The sequence below is a fragment of the Syngnathoides biaculeatus genome, chromosome 19, assembly GCF_019802595.1.
Source record: "Syngnathoides biaculeatus isolate LvHL_M chromosome 19, ASM1980259v1, whole genome shotgun sequence".
Lineage (NCBI taxonomy): Eukaryota > Metazoa > Chordata > Actinopteri > Syngnathiformes > Syngnathidae > Syngnathoides > Syngnathoides biaculeatus.
This window is the reverse complement of record NC_084658.1, coordinates 2417086-2436809: the sequence shown is the minus strand read 5'-3', so window position 1 is coordinate 2436809 and position 19724 is coordinate 2417086.

Genomic DNA, 19724 nt, shown 5'->3' with positions numbered 1-19724 from the left:
TAAACCGTCAGTCACACAGATGTTTACCGAAGTTCCCCATGTGGCTGCAACACGCTTCCGTGTAAGGGGGCTGAAGCCTATCCCAGCGGTTTATTTTATTTTTTAAAATACACATTGGACTCATGTGAGAACAATGCATATTTAAGAAAAAAAAGAATTTCTGTCACAGACAGATGTTTACCAAAGTTAAACATGTGGCCGCAACACGCTTCGTGTACGGAGGAGCCAACTCACTGTCTTATTTTTCCCAATCATAGTTAATGAATGCTAGGCCGCAACACGCTTTGTGCACGGAGGAGCCGTCTTGCTGTCTTTTTCCCAATCATAGTTAATGAATGTGAGTTTGTGTAAAACCAGGGGTTACTTATTTAAATATTATTTATATTGAAATAATCTGAGTGGCTCCATCACTATGTGGGATTTATTCTTGATTGAGAAGAGATCCAGCAACGAACTGTATGCATCCAGACTTTTCTACGCTTTCAAACTCTTTTGTGTAAAACTTGACGACTTACTCACCAGATATATGTGTAGATCTAATTGTCCAAGACAAGTGGAAGTGGGGTAATAGTCCAATTTCTTATCGGCAAAAACATCAACTTCGGCAATAAATATGGGTACTCCATGCCATGTGTCTCTCATTTTCCCACGTACCTTTGTTTATTATAACCTTCTAAATGATGAATGGTATCGGACAAAACTCTGGGCGTTATGCTACAATACGTATTTTCGCGTTGTCTCCAACCGACTTAGCATTGAAGAATCCCTCGTTTTACCGACACTTCCAGCCAGTGACGTAATTTGATGATATAGGTGCACAAGCTCTACACCTCAATAAAAATGCATGCATCGCACCATTCCTGTGCTGCTTTGGGCTCCTCTGATCAATGCTTAACTTAATACCAACAAGGCAAAATTAGTTTCTTTAAAAATTCAGTGAGCAGCCTAGACGAATATTTAGATGCTATTACGTTGTATATCAGTTTGTGTGAGGAGATGTGTGTACCTACTTCAACACCATCATCTCCTAACTCCTTTCCTCCAAGCTTCTCCAGCTCAGCATCTCGTCTGCCATCTGCCAGTGGATCCACAACTCCCTGACAGGCACAGCACAGCAGGTGAGGCTGGGGGATACCCCCTCACCCAAGTTTGGTCCTCTCCCCACTGATCTTCCTGCTCTACACAAAAGACTCCACCTCAAGATACCAGTCTGTCAAATTCCTGAAGTTCCCAGATGACACAAAAGTCATTGGGCTCATCAAAGATTGCGACAGATGTATCAACAAGAGCTTTGGTGTGGCCAATACAACCTGGAGCTGAACGCACAAAAGTTTACTGACTGTCTACTGTTTTTCATACTCAACATGTATGTCGTACTAGGACAGATCCAGCTACTAGAGATTTCCTTTTGCGTTGTTAACATACTTGGCCAAAAAAGCTGATTTTAATAGGGTCCACCAAAAGCAATGTGATTATGTAATTTAGTAAACAGTGAACTGCGAGTATGTGGGGAATTATTATATATCCATCCGTCTATTTACTTACAATTATCCAAGGTTGGGTCACAGGGGGATCCAGAATCAGACTCAGCTTTATTGGGCAAGTTTGTAAAAACAAGAAATTTTTCTCCGGCAGTCGTTGCTGCCCTGGTATGACATTCAGAGCAAAGAACAACAAAGCAACAAGAACAAAGAACAAGAGACATTTCTGTTTATAGGAACTATTCCTGACAATAAACGCACAAGATATATAATCTCCTTCATTTAGAACAGGTAAGAAATAGGTGTGTGAATGTCCCACATTGTGTTAAGCTTGTACAGAGAGCCTTTACCTGTTTGCGGTTCCCGTAATAAACCAGTCCATTGAGTGCAAAGGGAGCAGTTTAAAGAGACAACTTGATAGTCTGCAAAATATATTACTAACACTAATAGTGATTGGACTAGACGAATGTGAGTGAGTGTCCCAACAATGGTGCAAGGCAGAAAATAGTAGGTTCGCTGATAAAGAATTTCATGACTTATTGCCAGAGGGAAAAAAAAAACCTGTTGGAATGCCTGCTAGTTTTGACTTGCATTGCTATGTCACGCTTTCCCGACGAAAAGGGATGGAAGAGCTGGTGGCCAGGATGTGGAGGGTCCAAAAGGATCGTGCCTGTTGCGGACCCAGTTTGCATTGCATGCAAGTCTTCAATAGTGGGTAGAGTGGTGCCGACAATCCGTTCAGTGGTTTTAATTGTCCATTGCAGTTGGAGTTTGTCCTTTTTTTGGTGGCCCCAAAACAGACTGTGACGGAGGTACACTGTACTGATTCAATGACTGCTGTGTAAAACTGTCTGAGCAGCTCAGACCGTGCTTCCTCAGAAGCCGCAGGGAGTACATCCTTTGCTGGGCTTTTTTGAGGGTGGCATTAATGTTCGTCTCCCACTTCAGGTCCTCAGAGTCAGTTGGACAGCGTCAGGGGCAGCTGTGGTGAAGGATGCCTCCTGAAGTCCACAATCATCTCTCCAGTCTTTAGAATGTTCAAAGCTAAGTTGTGTTGACCACACCAAAGCTCCAGTCTCGCAGCTTTCTGTTGCTATGCAAACTCGTCAGCGAGTCGTTGATGAGGGTGATGAGCGTGGTGTCATTTGAGAACTTCAGAAGTTTGACAGTCAGATGCAACAAGGTGCAGTCATTTGTGTAGACCGAGAAAAGCAGAGGGGAGAGGACACAACCTTGGGGTGCCCCGGTGCTGATAGTGCCCGCGGATGAGGTAGTGTCCCCCAGCCTCACCTGCTGTGTCCTGCTTGTCAGGAAGTTGTAGGTCGACCGGGAGATGGCAGGCGAGACGGTGAGCTGGAGAAGTTTGGAGGAGAGGAGTTCAGGGATGATGGTGTTCAATGCAGAGCTGAAGTCCACGAACACGATCTTCGCATAGGTACCCTCGCTGTCGAGATGTTCAAGGATTAAGTGCAGACCCATGTTGACGGGATCATCCGCAGACCTGCACTGGGTCCAGCTGGGGACCTATGACACTCTTGAGGTGGTCCACCACAAGGTATTCAAATGACTTCATAACCACAGATGTCAAGGCAACAACCTTGTAGTCATTAAGACCTGACAACTCACAACATCCATTAACCTACTCTTTAGTCTTCCTCTCTTTTGCCTGGCAGCTCCGTCCTCAGCACCCTAGGAACAATATACTCACTCTCTCGCTTCTGAACATGTTCAAACCATCGAAGTCTGCTCACTCAAACCTTGTCTCCAAAACATCCAAATTTGGCTATCCCACAAATGAGCACATTTCTACTCCTATCCAATCTGCTCATTCATCATCTTCATTTCTGCCACATCCAGCTCTGCTTCCTGTTGTCTCTTCAGTGCCACCGTCTCGAATCCGTACATAATGGCTGGCCTCACCACTGTTTTATAAACTTTGCCCTTCTTCCTAGCAGAGACTCCTCTGTCACATGACACACCAGACACCTTCCATCAGTCATTCCAACATGCTTGGACCTGTTTCTTCACTTCCTTACCATACTCACCATTCCTCTGGATTGTTGACCCCAAGTATTTGAAGTCATCCACCCTCGCTATCTCGACTCAGCCTCACTGTTCATCCTCCACCCTTTTCATTATATATATTCTGTTTTACTTCGCTTAATCTTCAGTCTCCCCTTCTCGAACCATCACCTTATCGTGATGGAGGGGTTTGTGTGTCCTAATGATCTGAGGAGTTAAGTTGTCTGGGGCTTCATGCCCCTTGTACGGTCACCCATGGCAAAAGGTCCTAGGTGGGGGACCAGACAAAGTACAACTCCATAACCCCAACGATGAATACAAATGTTGGATCTTGAGTTCCCTTGCCAGGACGCAGGTCAACGGAAACCCCTTCTTGAGCCAGGCCTGGAGGTGAGGCTCAGAGGCAAGCGCTTAGTGGCTGGCCTGCACCCATGGGACTTGGCCGGGCACAACCCGAAAGGGTGGCAGAGGTCCCCCTTCCCATGGGCTCACCACCTTTAAGAGGGGCCATAGGGATCGAGTGTGATGAGAGCTGCGTGGGAGAAATCCCCGGCGACAGAAACTACCTCTAGGGATAAAAAAAAATGTCCCCTCTATGGTAGCGAAGGACCCCAAACTGGTGCATGAGGTCGATAAGTTCAAGATAGATATAGCGGGCTAGCCTCTATGCACTGCTTGGGCTCTGGTATCAGTCCTCTTGAGAGGGGTTGGACTCTGTTCCACTCTAGAGTGGCCCATGGTGAGAGGCACCGAGCAAGTGTATACTTATTGCCGCCCAGCTTAGAACCTGTACGTTGGGGAACACCCTGGTGGATGAGAGTGTAGCCTTCCCCCGCCTTCAGGTCGAGGTATGGGTCCTGACTGTTGTTTATGCCGATGCACCAAAAGGCATTTCAGAGTACCCACCCTTTTTGAAGTCCTGAGAGGGAGTGCTGGAGAGCGCTCCCTCTGGGGACTCAATCATTCTGCTGGGGGACTTCAATGCCCATGTGGGCAATAACAGTGAGACCTGGAAAAGCACGATTGGAAAGAACAGTGCCCCCAATCAGAAACCAAGCGGTGTTCTGTTTCTGGAATTCTGTGCTCATCACGGATTGTCCATAACGTACACCATGTTCAGACATAAGGGTGTCCACATGTGCACTTGGCACCAGGATATCCTATGGCGTAGTTTGATGATCCACTTTGTGGTCATATCATCGGACTTGCAACCACGTCTTGGACGCTTGGGTGAAGAGAAGGGTGGAGGTCTCAACTGATCACCCCCGGGTGGTGAGCGGGCTATGATGCTGCCGGTCCGACGTGGAAGGCCCCAATGTATTGTGGGGGTCTGCTGGGCAATGGCTGGCAGATTCCTCTGTCATAAGGAATTTCAACTCCCACCACTGAAAGCCCATGATCAGGGGGAGGTGAGGGACATTGAGTCCGAGTTGGACAATGTTCAGCTCTTCCAATGTTGAGGCGGCCGATCGGAGTTGTGGCCATAAGTTTGTCAGTGCGTGTCGTGGCGGTAACCCCTGAACACTTTGGTGGACACCAACAGTGAAGGATACCGTCAAGCTGAAGATGGAGTCCTATCAGGCATTTATGGTCTTTAGGACTTCCGAGGCAGATGATAGGTACCAGCAGGCGAAGAGAAATGCAGCTCCACTGGTCACTGAGAAGTCTCTGAGAATGACTTTAAGACTGCTTTGAGGAAATTATGGTTCACTGTCCAGCATCTCATGAGGAAGCAGAGTCTGGGGTCTCTGACTTCGGCTCCTCTATATCTGGGGTTGAGGTCACTGACTTGATTAAAAAGCTCCTTGGTGGCAGAGCCCCGGGGATGGAAGTGATTCGGCACAAGTTCCTAAAGACTATGGATGTTGTGTGGCTGTCCTGTGTGACACACCTCTGCAACATCGTGTGAGCTTTGGGTATAGTCTTGTTGTTGGCAAGCTTGGCTCGGGTAAACTTGTCCAAGCAGCTAAAATTACACAGATGATGATCAGGAGTGTCCCATGTCGAGTATTCACAACATTTGGTTCAATTCAGCAGGATTTTCTAAATTACGATCGGGCGGGCCAGAGCCTCCTCGTTTAGATGGCACCAGTTCGAGTACCGGAAGCAAGTCCCGAATATAATAAACATGATCACGAATTATAACATATAATAATGAAATAAACACTAAACACTGTGAATATTATTTTTCAACAGCTGAAATAAATTTGTCAGTTTCAACCATCTCCTCTCCCCTCTGCCTCACCTCCCTCTGTTAGCAACCACAACCCGAATGCTCTCTGACTGGTTGGTGCAATAATGTTTAAACGTGCCTTCAAAATAAGACATAGATACGCCACAAAAATTTATTCAAAGTGCAAGAAAATTTTAACACCATAACATTAACACCTGAGCTTGTTTCTTTCCAATGAGATGGTCCCATCGGCAGGTAATGGGAGACAATGACACCCGAAGTGAGTTGCTTTTGTTCAGTTTATTCTGTTGTTTTGTTTTGGTTGCTGTCACTCCACAAAATCCCTCTTCACAGAGATAGGATTTCAGAAATGGCAACTTAGTTTTCTGTGCTTTGGTGGTGATCTACGGGTATTAAATGTATTAAAACATTGGCATAGTTGTTGTCTCGAAAATACTTTTAAAGACACCGTCGTTTGGATCTCCAACAGTTCATCTTCTTGTTGCACAGACATGCTTGATTCACTGTCTTCTTCCTCTTTTTCTTTTCCCTTGTCTCATTAGGGGTCCCCACAGTGTGTCATCTTTTTCCATCTCAGTATATCTCGTGAATCTTCCTAACACCCACTGTCCTCATGTCCTCCCTCACAACATCCATCAACGTTTTCTTTGGTCTTCTTCACTCTCTTTTGCCTGGCAGCTCCATCTTCAGCACGCTTCAACCAATATACTCACTCTCTCACCTCTGAACATGTCCAAACCATTGAGTCTGCTCTCTCTAACCTTGTCTCCAAAACATCCATCTTTAGCTGTCACTCTAATGAGCTCATTTCAAATCCTGTCCAACCGTTCACACCAAGCGAGAACCTCAGTATGTTCATTTCTGATACCTCCAGTTCTACTTCCGGTTGTTTCTTCAGAGCCACCGTCTCTAATCCATACATCATGGCCGGCCTCACCACTGTTTTATAAACTTTGCCCTTCATCCTAGCGGAGATTCTTCTGTCGCATAGAACACCAGACACCTTGCGCCAACTGTTCACCCCACTTGCTCTGTATTGTTGACCCCTTGTATTTGAAGTCATCCAACCTCGCTATCTCTTCTCCCTGGATCTTCACTCCTCCTCATCCACCCCTCACATTTATGCACATATATTCTGTTTTACTTCGGCTAATCTTCATTCCTTTCCATTCCAGTGCATGCCTCCATCTTTCTAATGGTTCCTCCGCCTGCTCCCTGCTTTCACTGCAGATCACAAAATCATTTGCAAACATCATACTTCAAGGGGATTCCAGTCTAATCTCATCTGTCAGCCTATCCATTACTACCGCAAACAGGATGGGGCTCAGCGCAGATCTCTGATACAATCTCACCTTTACCTTAAATTCATCTGACACGCCTACGGCACATCTCACTGCTGTTCTGCTGCCCTCATACATGTCCTGTACTATTCTATCATTTTTCTCCGCCACACCAGACTTGCGCATGCAGTACCACAGTTCCTCTCTTGGTACTCTGTCATAGGCTTCCTCTAGGTCTACAAAGACACAACGTAGCTCCTTCTGACCTTCTCTTTACTTTTCCAAGAGCATCGTCAAGGGAAATAATGCATCTTTGGCAGTCTTTCTAGGCATGAAATCATACTGTTGCTCACAGATACTTACTTCTGTAATATGCATAGCCTCCACTTCTCTTTCCCATAACTTCATTATGTGGCTCATCATCTTTATTCCTTTGTAGTTTCCACAGTTCTAACCATCGCCTTTGTTCTTAAAAATGGGGACGAGCACATTTTTCCTCAATTCTTCTGGCATATTCTCTCCCGCTAGTATTCTATTGAATAAATTGGTCAAAAACTCCACAGCCACTTCACCAAATTGCTTCCATACCTCCACTGGGATGTCATCGGGCCCAACCTTGGCAGGAGTATTCAAGTCTTCTGGGAGCTCTTCCTGTCCATCTAGAGCAAGTCTCACCTCTTTCCAAAAGCCCAACATTTTTCCTTTCTCAATTTCCAACACCTGATTCTCTGCTCTACCTTTGTCTTCTTAATCTTCCTACCCGCTACCAAAGTCATCATACACACAACCATCCTATGCTGTCAAGTTCCACTCTCCCCCACCACTATCTTACAGTCGGTAACCTTCAGATTACATCGTCTGCACAAAATATAATCCACCTGCGTTCTTCTACCTCTGCTCTTGTAGGTCGCTCTATGTTCCTGTCTCTTCTGGAAAAAAGTGTTCACTACTGCCAATTCCATCCTTTTCGCGAAGTTCACCACCATCTGTCCCTCAAACTTCCTTTGCTGAAAGCCATACTTACCCATCAGTTCGTCATTGCCCGTTTCTTTCACCAACATGTCCATTGAAATCTGCACCAATCACAAGTCTCTCTCTGTCTGGGATGCTCAGGACGACTTCGTCTAGTTCCTTCCAGAATTTCTCTTTCAACTCTAGGTCAAGTTGTACCTGTGGGGCAAAGCCGCTAATTCCATTATACATGATAACCTAAATTTCAAATTTCATCGTCATCACTCAATTTGATACTCTTTTCACCTCCAAGACATTCTTAGCCAGCTCTTCTTTTAAAATAACCCCTACTGCATTTCTCTTCCCATCTACTCCATGATAAAATAATGGAAACCCTGCACCTAAACTTCTAGCCATACTCCCTTTCCACTTGTTCTCTTGGATGCAGGATATATCAACCTTTCTCCTAATCATCATTTCAACTAACGCCTGAACCTGTCATAGTCCCAACATTCAAAGTTCTTACACACAGCTGTAAGGTCTGTGAATTTCTCTTCTTGTTCTGCCGACAAAGTCGCTTTCCTCCTCTTTTTTGTCTTCGACCTACATTATCTGAAATTCTACCTATGCCTTGCAGATTAACAATTCCGGGGATGGGAGTAAGAAGATGGGACTTTTAACGACCTAACCATTAAGGAATTCATATGATGAACGCTCATATATGTTTGGCACAGTTTTACGCCGGTGCCCTTCCTGAAGCAACCTTCTGCATTTATCCGGGCTTGGGACTGGCCAACAGGTTGCACAATATTGTGTTGTCCAACGGGCTGCAGATAGTCAAAAAACCGTTTGATGACTTCCTCCTCAGTAAATATTACAATACAGACACAGTTTGTTGTTAGCGATCTAGGCTAAGCTAACTTGGGCCTCTGCAATATCGTGTGGGCTTTGGGGATAGTCTTGTTGTTGGCGAGCTCGGCTAGGGTAAACTAGACCGAGCAGCTTCAATCCAAACGAATACGGCTCCAATTTGGTCATTAAGATTACACAGATGATGATTTTAGTCAACTGAAGTCGTTACAAGGAGCGTCCCACGTTGAGTATTCACAACATTCGGTCCAAATTCAGCAGGTTTTACTGAATTACGATTGGGTTGGCCAGAGCCTCCTGTTTAAGATGCTACCAATTTGGGAACCGGAACCAAAAGCCACATGCTGGATTCACCTGATTTGTTGATAAATGGGTCGCGGATCCATCCCTTGGCAGTTTGTGGGTCCTTATTGGTTGGGAAGTAGCGCATGAACTCTTTATAGCAAAAGACAGGTGATCTTGCACTTGCTGGGAGAAAGTGGGCTCATTCTCATATAAAATCTGCACTAATGTTTGAAACATGTCAAATATAGCTATGTTCACGTGCCATCCCCACAAATCCAGTTTGCCTTGAAATCCAGCTACTTGAAGACTGTTGTCATTTTCCCCTGAAGTGACAGATTGGATTCATTCAGCGGGCTGCAAATGTCGCACAAGTAAGCTGGTTTTCTGACCCACCCCTCGTCACGGAAATGTGCTGCCAGTGGTGACTTCTTTTCTGAAAGAAATCTTTGCAGTGCCTCCCGTAATTCAAACACTCTTGTGAGTGATTTCCCTCTGGATAACTTCTTATTTCCGTCCATTTCATCACAAAGCTCCCAAAAAGCCGCAAGTTAAGGGTGTATGCTTTGATGTTGTAAATAACTTTCTTTTCTTGGAAGTTGTAGGCTCTTTGTAGTTGTAGGTTCTGTCCCTTCACTGACCCTTTTCCCTTTGGAAAAGAAACTTTCTGAAGATGTGTTTTTCTACTCACGTTGCTAGTTTGTGGGGGTCAATTTGGCCACTGAAGTAACCGAGATGTTACCAAGAAAATCTGGTCATTTTTCAAAATAAAATATTGTTCGGACTTGGATAATAAAACAAGTGAACTAATGAAGTATTTCTTCGGCGGCCTGGTACCAATTGATCCAGGGACCGGTACCGGTCCGCAGCCCGTTGTTGTGGACCACTGCCCAACATCATAACGCACCATCCTATAAATTCAACCACTGTGTCGAGATCAGTCGGGCCACTGAGTCATACATGTTTGTCTCCAGTTCTCTCGCTTAGCGGTCATGTTTCTAATTTCCCTTATCATTTCATAATTATTTTATAACTAATGGGTACGCACCAAAGCACTTATCTGCCTATATATTTATTTTGGTCATATCACTCAGAATACACATTGACACATTGCCGGCTTTTATTTCATGCCATGGGGCTCCGTTACGACAATTAGGGGTCTCGCTTATTCGTATCTTAAATTTGCTTGCATCTGCTCTGCAAAATTCCCCCAAATGACAGACGTGCTCACAGCTGTGACTTCCGCTTCACTACTGACTACTGGTCAACCGTGAAGTTAATATGTCATCATTGTATGCAGGCAACATCGTTCATCAAGGCAACCCCAGACACATGCGGTGGATCACAAAAAAAGCCGAAATTTCTTTCCCTCGTGACTCATGCCAAGGCTCTACAAAGGATGGAAAATGGAACAGCAGTTGGTCCGGATGACATACCTGTGGAGGTATGGAAGCAATTTGGAGAGGTGGCTGTGGAGATTTTGACCAACTTATTCCACAAAATACTACCGGGCTGTTCTAGTTCCTGTTTTTAAGAATAAAGGCGATGTACAGAGCTCGGGGAACTATAGAGGAATAAAGATGATGGGCCACACAATGAAATAGAATATTGAATATCCATATACAATGAAAGGATATAGGAAAGAGTAGTGGAGGTAAGACTCTGGACAGAAGTAAGTACTGTGAGCAACAGTATGGTTTCATGCCTTGAGAGAGTACCACAAATGTGTTATTTGCCTTGAGGATGCCAGTGGAAAAGTATAGAGAAGGTCAGAAGGAGCTACATTGTATCTTTGTGGCTCTAGAGAAAGCCTATGACAGAGTACCAAGAAAAGAACTGTGGTACTGCATGTGAAAATCTGGTGTGGTGGAGAATATCTTAGAATAGGACAGGATATGTATGAGGGCAGCAGAACATTGGTGAGGTGTGCCGTAGGCGTAACAGAATAATTTAAGGTGGAGGTGGGACTGCATCAGAGAACAGCTCTGAGCCCCTTCCTGTTGGCTGTGATAATGGATATGCTGACAGATTATGTGAGACTGGAATCCCCTTGGACCATAATGTACGCATATGACATTGTGATTTGCAGTGAAACCAGGGAGCAGGTGGAGGAACAATTAGAAAGATGGAGGCATGAACTGAAAAGGAGAGGATTGAAGATTAGCTGAAGTAAAACGGACTATATGTGTGTGAATGAGAGGGGTAGAGGGGGGAGAGTGAGGCTCAAGGGAGAAGATATAGCAAGGGTGGATGACTTCAAATAGTTGGGTTCAACAATCCACAGCAAAATTTTAAATCCAAATTTTCATCGTAGGTGCATGTCCACTGTGAGAGAGATAATCTTAAAAGAAAAATCCAGAAATCACAATGCCTAATTTTTTTAACGATTTATTTGTGTGATACAGCTGCAAATAAGTATTTGAACACCTGAGAAAACTAATGTTAATATTTGGTAGAGCAGCCTTTGTTTGCAATTACAGAGGTCAAATGTTTCCTGTAGTTGTTCACCAAGTGTATGTTGTGTTACAAATACAAGTTTGAGTCTTGAGTCAGCTCTTTGGTCTTGGCTATGTTACAAGTTTTAGTCTTACTGATTGTATGGGGTGGACAGGTGTTTTTATGCAGCTAATGACCTCACATAAGTGCATCTGATTCAGGATAATACATGGAGTGGAGGTGGACTTTTAAAGGCAGACTAACAGGTCTTTAAGGGTCAGAATTCTAACTGATAGACAGCTGTTCAAATATTTAAGGTGTTCATCAGTAAGGATGATGTTGGGCTAATCAAAAACTGTCCAACGGTTCAGATTGAGCCTAAATCATTTTATTGTCCTGTACAGCATTAATCCCCACTGTGCGCCGATGCTATTGATGGTATTCGGCCTGTATCTGAAGCATTACTCAAAGATGGAATTATTGTACAATGGGATAATTCTCCAGTCCAAACACAGATATTTCCGTTGAAAAAAAATCAGACCTCAAGGTCATCCAACTGAATGGCGTTTTGTTCAAGATTTGAAAATTGTTAATCCCGCAAAAAACGCTCCAGGTCCTTGTGTGGCAAACCCTTATACCATTTTGAGTGAAATTCAACCTGGCATGAAGTGGTTTTCAGTTGTTGACTTTTCTAATGAATTTTTTTTTCCGTACCAGTTCACAAAGATTTGCAATTTTTGGTTTGCTTTCACTTTCGACTGACATGCAGCCCCAGCCTCTTCTGTGAGACACTCACCCGCAGTCTTGAACCTTTGACACTCACATTGCGTAGAGCTTTCCCGCAAAATCTTCATGATTTGGTGATTGCTGCTCCCACCAAAGAATAGTGTGAGACTGATACATTTGCTTTTTTAAAACACCTCGCGTCGGAAGGTAACAATGCATCCTTATCAAAACTGCAGTTTGTATCACAAAAGGTTAAGTTTCTTGGACACATCCTCATTCCTTAAGGAAAAATGCTTTCTCCTGCTCGGGGTGCAGGTAATTGGTGACACACCCAAACCACTCACAAAGAAACAGGTGTTGTTCTTTTTGGGAATGTGCTCTTAATGCAGGCATTTCATCCCAACTTATTTTGATTATGACTCTGTCTTGCGTTCTCGCACTTAGAAGAGGTCCTTGACTTCCTCATCACATATTAAATGGACACCTGAGGCTACTAATGTCTTTAAACACCTCAACTGTGCCTTGCAATTCTGCCCTACTCTTGGGATTCTGAATACATCGAAGCTCTTGGTCAGTTTGTCGACGAACGCCACGGAAACATGACAACAGTGCTTGCTTCAGCGCCTAGGCGACCGTTTCTGTCGAGTGGGGTATTTCTCTCATCAACTTGATCCAGTGGCACAAGGTCTTCGCGCGTGCCTCCATGCAGTATAATTCTGTGAACAGGCTGTACTTGTGACACCTGATTATGATTATTAACACCCTCCTATATTGCAAGTTCTCCCATTTAGAAATCATGGAGGTGTCTGAAATTGTCATCGTATGAGCACGTTCATTCTGAGAGAGATAATCTAAAAAGAAAAATCCACAAATCACAATGTAAGATTTTTTTAATGATTTATTTGTGTGATACAGCTGCAAATAAGTATTTGAACACCTATCTATCAGCTACAATTCTGACCCTCAAAAACCCTTTAAAAGTCCACCTCCACTCCATGTATTATCCTGAAACAGACGCACCTGTGTGAGGTCGTTAGCTGCATAAAGACACCTGTCCACCCCATACAATCAGTAAGACTCAAACTTGTAACATAGCCAAGAACAAAGAGCTGTGTGGAGGAGTGAGCCAAAATCCCTCCTGCAGTGTGTGCAAACCTGGCGAACAACTACAGGAAACGTTTGTAATAGTAAAGGCTACTGTACCAAATATTAACATTGGTTTCCTCAGGTGTTCAAATACTTATTTGCAGCTGTACCACACAAATAAATCGGTAAAAAAATTATACATTTTAATTTCTGGATTTTTGATTTTTAGATTATCTCTCTCACAGTGGACATGCACCTACTAGGAAAATTTCACACCTCACCATGATTTCTAAGTGGGAGAACTTGCAATATAGCAGGGTGTTCAAATACTTATTTTTTTCCACTGTATCTACTGGACGCATAATTTCAATACCATTGGCTGTGGATGTCAGTACCAATCCCAATTTTATCATGAGATCCCTTCCCAACAAATTAACTGGACACGTGGATGACACAACAAACAGATACTTAAATGGCACATATGGGCTGAAGCCACGTAATGCACATAAAGCAGGGTCCATAAATTTATGTTTTGTGTAACCCACATTTGCACACATTGAGTAACAAGATCTTCTGTTTGAAGCAAGAATAATGGGCTCGGGGCCATTATCACAGAATTTAAACCTCCCGAATCAACAAGGAAAGTAATGAATGTATTATTTACCAGTCAACTGTGGGAAAGTAGGCGGGAGTTTTCAAAAGCATGTGAACATCTCATGGTTGGGCTGCAATTTCTTTCTATAAAAATCTTGAATCTCAGCATGCAACGGATCAGTAGGAAGAAGTGTTTCTTTGTTGCCAAGAGCGTGTGTTGGATGCAGATGTGTTTGTGTATCACCGGTCAACTGCGCTGCACCGCGGCCTGGCAGGAATCTGTCAGACGCGACACCACGCCAGCTGTGCCCCCCACACTTTCTCTGTCAGTCAGCAATGGCATCTTGACATCTTTTCAGGCAGTCCCTTTGCTAATGTCCCTTCTTTTTTCTTCTGGTTGCATTCCTACGTCTCAGATTGTTTGGTGTGTCGCATAATGCAGATTTCCGCCAGGCGGTTGTTTGACCATCCGCCAATTGGGGTGTCATCCATGATTTTGTTCAAGGAAGAACGTAGACCATTCATAAATGTTGCTTTCACAACGGACTCGAAGGGGCTCTCCTTGCCATCAAAAGTAGCTGGTTTACAAAGTCCAGAATGGCTTTCACAAATGTCCATGAGGCGGTGCAAGTACTCGGCTGCTGTCTCCTCTGCTCCTTGCACACATGCACGCATCTGTGACAGGTCAGTGCGGCGTGGGAAGTGCATTTCCAACACCTCCCCTATGGCTGTCATTCTCACTTCTCCTGGTCCATTGGAGTTCCAAGAGGCAGTCCTTGCTTGCAGCTCCTCATACTCCCCTTGTCAATCTTGCCAAAATTCTCCGCTCCAAGATGGAGCAGACCTTACTGTCGACGGGCTTCCACTGTCGGGCAAACTGGACGAAAGCTTGATGCAGCTTTTGGCACCTTCATTGGGATGCAGCCACTCTTTTATGGCCTTTTTCTTTTCCAGGTCCATGTCACGGTAGGCCAGGACAGGTTGACTGTCCAGATCAGGGAACTCGATCATTGACATACAGATGTTCGGATGCATACTGGCCTTTTGTGTGGTACCCTCCTGTGACAGAAGACCCGGAACAAATTTTTTCAGTGCCATGACATAAGGTGGCAAGCTGCCAGCAGGAGCCTGCTGTGCAGGCTGAGAGCAGGAAGAAGCAGCAGCCACTTGTGTGCAGAGGGGAGGGAGCGCAGCATTTGATATTGAAGGAGGAGGTCGCTGGCCTTCGTCGTCACTTGGTTAGTCAGGTTGCTGTTTGATTTGCGAAAGATGTGGTGGTACCCAGTCACAGGTGCTGTTCCGACGTATTCCGCCAGGCAACTTTGGATACGGTGTCACAGAAGTAGATACACAGTTATCAGTATCTTTCTTTCTTTCACTTTTTTCACTTTTCCTTGATCTAAATTCTTTTGACTATTCTCTGACTTTTTAGCTTCTGTCAACCATATTTCCAAACATACTGCATTTTTATCAGTCTTCTAAATACTTAATTTTAATTGCTTTGACCTTTAAATACTTTTCTGCTCCAACCTTTCTTTTAAATGTTGTAACTGCCATATACTTAAACTATCCATGACTAAAAAAAACATCGTCAGTTACCCATTTCTTTTCCTGCGCTATAGTATTCTCCCTATATTTCCCCCTCATATGGGTCATATTTGGTGATAAGAACATTGGTAAGTCCCCGTTTTTGCTCCTAACAAAGGTTTTGGTCTGCTTTGGTTTGGTTATGGAAGCTCTTCACTTTATCACAACATTGGAATGTCTTTGAAATTGTCTGGGACTCAAATCCCTAAATGTGGGATCTTGGGGATACAAACCCCTCAACATCAGAGCTTGAGGCAGGGACCCCCTCACTGAATTTAAGAACGGGAACCCTACCCATCGCTATTGGGTCTTGTAGCACCAAACCCCTCACTGAATTTAAACCTGGCTACTCGAACCCCACAGAGTCAGGTCTTGTGGACTATAACCCTCACTGAACTGTACTTATGGTAGGAACTTGAACCCTACCAATTGAAAGTGGGGAGAGCAACGACCAATACCCCTTACTACAAAGACAAGATTGTTCCCACCAAAAATCAAGAAATCTTCAATCCCCTAAGGGCAAGGAGCTTCATTAAGGGGAGCCTAATGTAATATTTGTAATTTTGTGTATATGCCTTTAAGAGTGGAGGGGGCCGGTGTAAGTGAGACTTGGCGGGAGAGTGGAGGACGACGAGAGCTCGTTGTTGTAGAGAGAGTTCGGTGTGTGCTGCAGTTTGCTAAAAATAAACATGCAACTAAAAACCCAGTGATGACTCCGTTTGTCTCAACGCCCACTGCGTGGGCATTACAATATATTTTAGTCTCAACAAGATAACTTGTGCTCAAAAATTTACATTCCATCCACTTTAAAACATATGGTAGCATGTATGCATGCTATTTAAATAGGCACCAGGAGCAAAACTGAGTTTGGTTGTACTTTAATGACGTATTTAACAATGTAAACAGTGAGTACAGTATAGCTATATAGTGACACTAGTCTAAAACAAACAGTAGCATGCTGTACGCGACTGAAATCCTTCAGTAAAGTACATGAATTCGAATTCACTCTTTCTCCATCTAAGCCTATCTCGTGCATCTTCTTCCCTAACACATACTGTCCTCATGTCCTCCCTCACAACATCCATCAACCTTTTCTTTGGTCTTCCTCTCGCTCTTTTGCCTGGCACCTGCATCCTCAGCACCCTTCTACCAATATACTCACTCTCTCGTCTCTGGACATGTCCAAACCATCTAAGTCTGCTCTCTCTAACCTTGTCTCCAAAACATCAAACTTTGGCTGTCCCTCTAATGAACTCATTTCTAATCCTATCCAACCTTTTCACTCCAAGCGAGAACCTCAGCATCTTCATTTCTGCTAACTCCAGTTCTGCTTCCTGTTGTTTCTTCAGTGCCACTGTCTCTAATCCGTATGTGATGGACAGCTTCACCACTGTTTTTTAAACTTTGCCCTTCATCCTAGCAGAGACTCTTCTGTCACATAGAACACCAGACACATTGCGCCAACTGTTCCACCCGGCTTGGACACATTTATTCACTTCTTTGTTGACCCCAAGTATTTGAAATCATCCACACTCGCTATGTCTTGGAGCTTCACTCCTCCTCATCCGCCCCTCACATTCATGCACATATATTCTGTTTTAATTTGGCTAATCTTCATTCCTTTCCTTTCTAGTGGGTGGCTCCATCTTTCTAATTGTTCCTCCGCCTGTTCCCTGCTTTCACTGCAGATCACAATATCATTTGCGAACGTCGTAGTCCAAGGGGATTCCAGTCTGATCTCATCTGTCAGCCTATCCATTACTACCACAAAGAGGAAGGGGCTCAGCGCGAATCCCTGATGCAGGCCCATCTCCACCTTAAATTCTTCTGACATACCAACGGCACACCTCACTGCTCTTATGCAAGGTACTCATACACGTCCTATACTATTTTAACATATTTCTCCGCCACACCAGTCTTGCGCATGCAGTACCACAGTTCCTCTCTTGGTACTGTCATAGGTACCAAAAATCAAGAAATAAATAAAGAAAATTCTTTACCATATTTTGTTGTGATTGGTTTGGAATCCAGAGGTGATGGCCAATCCAGGAAGGCAGCCAGGCATTCCCTTGTCATCATTTTTGGGTAAAGGCAAGACAAGTGTGCTTGTCCCAGATTATCAGTCACTGGTCCGGAGACCCCCTGGATCAGCGATCAATCCTGGAATCCCACTTCTCACGCCATCTGTTTTGGCAAAATCTTTTTCTGACACAATAAGGAGCCCTACGGGGGCACAAACCAGTGCAATCTGTAGGCCGGTCCCAAGCCCGGAAAAATCAGAGGGTTGCGTCAGGAAGGGCATCCGGCGCAAAAACTGTGCCAAACAAATATGAGCGTTCATCTAAAGAATCCCATACCGGATCGGTCGTGGCCCGGGTTAACAACGCCCGCCCCCGGCACTGCTAACCTGCAGGGCGTCGGTGGAAATTCAGCTACTGTGGGTCGAAGACAAAGAAGAGGAAGAAACCGGATCCAGCGTCAGAAGAAAAAAAAGGAATGCACAGAGCCTACAACTGAGTGTAGGGACTTTGAATGTTGGGACTATGACAGGAAAAGCTCAGGAGTTGGTTGACATGATGATTAGGAGAAAGGTTGATATTCTGTGCATCCAAGAGAGCAGGTGGAAAGGTAGTAAGGCTAGAAGTTTGGGAGCAGGGTTTAAATTATTCTACCACGGAGTAGATGGGAAGAGAAATGGAGTAGGGGTTATTTTAAAGGAAGAGCTGGCTAAGAATGTCTTGGAGGTGAAAAGAGTATGAGATCGAGTGATGAGACTAAAATTTGAAATTGAGGGTGTTATGTATAATGTGGTTAGCGGCTATGCACCACAGGTAGAATGTGACCTAGAGTTGAAAGAGAAATTCTGGAAGGAACTAGATGAAGTAGTTCTGAGCATCCCAGACAGCGAGAGAGTTGTGATTGGTGCAGATTGTAATGGACATATTGGTAAAGGAAACAGGGGCGATGAAGAAGTGATGGGTAAGTACGGCATCCAGGAAAGGAACTTTGAAGGGCAGATGGTGGTGGACTTTGCAAAAAGGATGGAGATGGCTGTAGTGAACACTTATTTCCAAAAGAGGGAGGAACATATAGTGACCTACAAGAGCGGCGGTAGAACCACGCAGGTAGATTATATTTTGTGCAGACGATGTAATCTGAAGGAGGTTACTGACTGTAAAGTAGTGGTAGGGGAGAGTGTAGCTCGACAGCATAGGATGGTAGTATGTAGGATGATTCTGGTGGTGGGTAGGAAGATTAAGAAGACAAAGGTAGAGCAGAGAACCATGTGGTGGAAGCTGAGAAAGGAAGAATGTTGTGCGGCCTTCCGGAAAGAGGTGAGACAGGCTCTCGATGGACAACCGAAGCTCCCGGAAGACTGGACGACGACAGCCAAGGTGATCAGAGAGACAGGCAGGAGAGTACTTGGTGTGTCATCTGGTAGGAAAGGGGAGAAGGAGACTTGGTGGTGGAACCCCATAATACAGGGAGTCATACAAGGAAAGAGATTAGCGAAGAAGAAGTGGGATACTGAGAGGACTGAGGAGAGGCGAAAGGAGTACATCGAGATGCGACGTAGGGCAAAGGTCGAGGTGGCAAAGGCTAAACAAGAGGCATATGAAGACATGTACACCAGGTTGGACACGAAAGAAGGAGAAAAGGATCTCTACAGGTTGGCCAGACAGAGGGATAGAGATGGGAAAGATGTGCAGAAGGTTAGGGTGATTAAGGATAGAGATGGAAATGTGTTGACTGGTGCCGGTAGTGTGCTAAATAGATGGAAAGAATACTTTGAGAAGTTGATGAATGAAGAAAATGAGAGAGAAGGAAGAGTTGAAGAGGCAAGAGTGAAGGACCAGGAAGTGGAAATGATTACTAAGGGGGAAGTCAGAAAGGCATTACAAAGGATGAAAAATGGGAAGGCAGTTGGTCCTGATGACATACCGGTAGAGGTATGGAAGCAATTTGGAGAGATGGCTGTGGAGTTTTTGACCAACTTATTCAACAGAATACTAGCGGGTGAAAAGATGCCTGAAGAATGGAGGAAAAGTGTTCTAGTTCCCATTTTTAAGAACAAAGGGGATGTTCAGAGCTGTGGGAACTATAGAGGAATAAAGTTGATGAGCCACACAATGAAGTTATGGGAAAGAGTAGTGGAGGCTAGACTCAGGACAGAAGTAAGTATCTGCGAGCAACAGTATGGTTTCATGCCTAGAA